Source organism: Abramis brama (assembly GCF_963993115.1).
Source record: "Abramis brama genome assembly, chromosome: 15".
Taxonomy (NCBI): domain Eukaryota; kingdom Metazoa; phylum Chordata; class Actinopteri; order Cypriniformes; family Leuciscidae; genus Abramis; species Abramis brama.
The window spans coordinates 9785001-9789964 of record NC_139977.1 but is presented as its reverse complement, the minus strand read 5'-3'; the positions used below and the strand labels follow the sequence as shown (position 1 = coordinate 9789964).

The following is a 4964-nucleotide window of genomic DNA, read 5'->3' as shown; positions in this document are numbered from 1 at the left end:
AAGCATATTCCAATATTTAATGTCAAACTGTTTAAAGACAAATGTAGAGCCAAAACTACAGCACAAAAGTATAAAAATCAGTTAATTAAAAATATCCAGATACAGGGGCAATCTATTATAGTGACACATACATTAACGTTAAAAAAATTGCTATGATGAAGTTATATATTTACAAACCAAGAGATGAGATTCAACTTTGTCATGTGAAAATACATTTGTTTCTTCACTTTAAAGAACAAATAGGCAAAAATATAAGCACAAAATTTTACATTCTCAACTTTCATTCTATATCCTTGTGATTATTGGTCACTTTTATTGTAACTATGCAATGAATATGTCCTTTAGCAAAACACCTGATGAGCACTGACCCTTTTTTATAAAGGCATTAGGCAGAAATCAAGTACAGTTTATGAAGCTGAAAGAGAAAACAAAATGCTTTAACAATATGGAAAAAGATAAATCACTATTTTCAACATTGGTTCTGCATATATCAAAGAGATCACGAGGAGGAGTGGACTTCACATGAAGACTTTCAGAAACTGAGACAGAGCAAAGGGTTCACCTCGCTGGACACATCCTACACATGCCCAAACAACACCACCCAAACACAGTGATGAAGAGGACACCACCAGGAGGATGCAGGAGACAGGGAAGACCAAGGAAGACACAGAGACAGATGTTTCACAAAGACCTGAAGAATGTCAGTGTCCCATGGGAAGATGTGGAGAACCTGGCCACGGATCGAATATGTTGGAGGACACTTGTCGCCCAATGTGCCCGGCACAGGATTTGATGATGATGTTGTGAGTTTATCCATAACTGTGGGATATTTTTCTGTAAAGAGTGTTGCATAATTAAATGTTAAAAGCATTTTTATGTTATAAGTTCACTGATATGTGGGCATTTCTATGAATAAAAGTATGTCTTTAAAGGGATAGTTCACTTTGAAATTAATTTTTGATATGTTTTAGCTTACCTCAAGGGCATCCAAGATGTAGGTGTCTTTGTTTCCGCAGTAGTTTCAATTTTGATATTTTTAGGTCAAACCGTTCTTGTCTGTCAGTCATATAATGCAGGTCTATGGTCACTGGCTCAAAACACAAGCACAGAGTCCAAATTAAAACAATTCCCCATCGTCCAAATGAAACAATTCCCCATCATAAGTACACATTGATGGCCTAAGACACGAAACGAGCGGTTTTTGTGAGAAAACGAACAGTATTTATATTGTTGTTATCTCTTGAAAATAGCACACGTCCAAATGATCTGACGGCGCGGGCGGGTATAGATATATACACTAGATGTCGCTTGGCTACGGTTTCGTTCCAATTAACTGCAGTAGCCAAGGCGACATCTATGTATATATCTATACCCGCCCGCGCCGTCAGATCATTTGGACGTGTGCTGTTTTCAAGAGATAACAACGATATAAATACTGTTCGTTTTCTCACAAAAACCGCTCGTTTCGTGTCTTAGGCCATCAATGTGTACTTATGATGGGGAATTGTTTCATTTGGACGATGGGGAATTGTTTTAATTTGGACTCTGTGCTTGTGTTTTGAGACAGTGACCATCGACCTGCATTATATGACTGACAGACAAGAACGGTTTGACCTAAAAATATCAAAATTGAAACTACTGCGGAAACAAAGACACCTACATCTTGGATGCCCTTGAGGTAAGCTAAAACATATCAAAAATTAATTTCAAAGTGAACTATCCCTTTAATAGCAAGCAATAATCGTATGAAAATGATTTACATGCAAACGGGTAGGGCAGTGTAACTGATCTGATTACGACAAAATAATTGAGTATCTGATGTCATGTGACATGATAATGTCAGATAAGCTTTTCCACTCTTGCAAACAGAGGTAGGTTATGAGGTGTAGAGAGACATCATGTATCATTGGAACATAAACAGACGGGGACCAATTTGTAATAATTGTAATAAATACAATGCAATTAATATCAACTTTCTGACAGTGTGTGGGACATCCGACTACTTTCCAAGAAGGGGCTCAACTGATTTACAAATATCGCGATAATTGCGTACAGGAATTGAGGCAGTAGCCAATGACAGCACTAGGAGTAAAAGCTGCAGGATTATGTAGGAGTATACAAATATGTACGAGTATCATAAGAATTTGACAACTTGTTAAATCTTTTGAGTTATTAAGACCTTCAGACTATGTTCATACTGATTGGGCTATGGGTTTTGTGAGAAAAGGTTTAAGAAACAACAAATGCTTGATAAATTATTTGATTTAGGGTTAAAAACAATACATACATTGCAAATATTTACCTATACAGCTTTCTGTCTCCTCCGTTTACTTGTCCTCAAACAATATGGGGCTGACTGAGTCCGAAGGGCCCTTTTGGTCTTTTCATCTGAAAAAAAAAAGAAAAGAAAATATCATTATGTATAATTAATAATATATAGGATTATTTAAAGGACAAAGTACTGCCTTACAAATATTGGATGTTACATTATAAAGCATTAAAAGCATGGCAAGTGTTGTGTTTAATATGCATTTACAACAAATATCACTTTAAAACTACCAATTCTGGGGAATAGCATGGTAAGTTTTGTGATTACTGCCCTGTACTACACCAATCACAGTAAAACTAAGGTTACTGAGGTTTAAAGCATGGTAAGTTTTGTGGTTACTGTCCTTTTACCACACCTATCACAGTAAAATTAGGGTTACTGTGGTAAAAGCGTGGTAAGTGTTGTGGCTACTGTCCTTTTACCACACCTATCACAGTAAAATTAGGGTTACTGTGGTAAAAGCATGGTAAGTTTTGTGGTCACTGTCCTTTTACCACACCTATCACAGTAAAATTAGGGTTACTGTAGTAAAAACATGGTAAGTATTGTGGTTACTGTACATTTACAATACGTATCACATTAAAACTACCAATACTGTGGTAAACGCATGGTCAGTCTTGTGATTACTGTCTTTTTTACTACACTTATCACAGTAAAACTAATGTTAATGTGGTAAAAGCATGGTAAGTGTTGTTTTTACTGTGCTTCTACTACAAATACAACAGCACGTCACGTGACAGACGGTGTTTAATCACCCTGTTTAGAATTAGAAAGCAATGAAACGCAAAGCCTCCGTGGCGATGACAGATATAATGCAGTGACTGAATGTGAGCTAATCTTATTAATATCGACAAACAGAAAAGACATTATAACACACGTTAGGACAGCGTATTTATTACTACTTACCAACATCTGGCACACGTGAACTGATGCCAAATATCGCGATGTGTTCGGAACGAGACTTCTTCAGCGCGATTTCCTACTGATAAAATATGATTTTTAAAATATCAATAAACAGCAAAGCAATCCAGCTTCCCTGTCAATAAGATCGAAAAAATAACATTAAAAAAAATACATAAACCATGGTCCATGATAAGATAAAATCTCGTGAATTAATGTTGATTAAACAGGTTCTCTGCTGCAGCCCGATAGGCAGAAAGAATCGTGCTGTGATCACGAAAGACGCTTCCCATTTAAAATACATTAGTTTAAAAAACGTGCTGGTATTACGAAAATAACGAAATAAACGTGCCCGAGTCACGAATCAATAGATTAAATTATGTGACCATTCGCCCCCATTAGAGATTATGAGTTATGTTTCTGTACAAAAAAAAAAATAATAATAAAAAAAAAAATAATAAATAAAATAATAACACGTATTTCTGCATGCACCTTCGGCATCTGCACGAGATGGAATCGTGAATCTTCGTACGATTAAGGGGCGGGACGATGACGTTAACTATAATACATTTCTGCGTGCAATGCATACGCATTTTACATCAATAGAAGTTTAACGGGAGGGTTTTGCGTACCATATGAACGCGAAATGTGACTTTGGCGTGTAAATACTACGCCAAATGAAAATGAAAACTCGTGGTATAGATACGCAGTAGTAAGAGACTGGGTTGTCTAACCATGTAGACCTTAAAAACTACCATCCTAACAAACGCAAACCACGAAGAGAAACAGACAGAGCGCGCTAATGGGCGCTCTTTCGGCTCTTCAGATCGCATAATTCATGGAGTGTGCATTCTGTATGACGAAATAGTTTGAAAACTAAATCGATATTTCTACAAATGCGCGCACGTTTGGACGAGTCCTAACGGACGCTGTCAATTGCATCTATTTGAACACAAATAAATTGATTATTTGCACTATTTGACATAAATTAAGAAATGAATTGCCCATTAACGTAGGCCTACCGTTAATTGTTTCGCCTCTCCGCCTCTGCAGACTGCAGCGGTCTTGCATATACCCTAATGGCAGATTTAAAAGATCGTTGTTCCCATCAGTCACTTAATCACAAAAACATATATTTTTAAAAAATAAAATAAGACCCTGATTGAAAAAAAACGACGTTACCCTACATTATACATGGATCATGGATGTTCTAAAAATCCACGTGCTTAACTTACACTACCTTACGCCTTATTTTATTGCTGCATTCTAATGTCAGCTTCAAATTACACTACAACAAACTATTTTATCGCCACTTGCAAACCTTCAATTAGGCCTACCATTATGTTAAAGTAAGTTAGCCACCTAACATTAACTTACCAGCGTAACCACATGGTAGGCCTAACGTTAATCAATGCTAATTAGAAACGTACAACAATCTTCAAATTACATTTAAAGCCTAGTTTTTCTACAGCAATTCGAAAACTGTAAAGAATGTACCAACCCAAGTAATTAACTGTTAATTTGCTAGCTTTATTCTTACCTTAAGTTCAGTCCGCGTGTTCGTCTTCGTCTTCGTCTTCGTTAGGAATGCAAGGGGTTTCCAGACCAACGAAACAAGGGGAGGTTTTTTTTTGTGTTTTTTTTTTTTTTTTTTTTTTTTTTTTTTGTACCGAGCGAGTAAATAAAACAAGGTATTGTTTGTTGTGCGTGTGTACCTAAAAAGCTTGGCTCGGAT

General features: G+C 36.4%; 1 long non-coding RNA gene across 2 annotated transcripts; it reads right to left on the bottom strand.

The window, feature by feature from the left end:
- Positions 1–3952, bottom strand: LOC311098111. 2 transcript variants are annotated; one of them, XR_014609366.1, is made up of 3 exons: positions 3236–3952; positions 2288–2388; positions 1–834 (listed from the first exon to the last, which is right to left on the bottom strand). It is a non-coding gene; the product is annotated as an uncharacterized lncRNA (long non-coding RNA). The 2 variants fall into 2 exon arrangements; XR_014609367.1 differs by having other exon boundaries at positions 2303–2388.
- Between the last annotated feature and the right edge of the window lie 1012 nt (positions 3953–4964).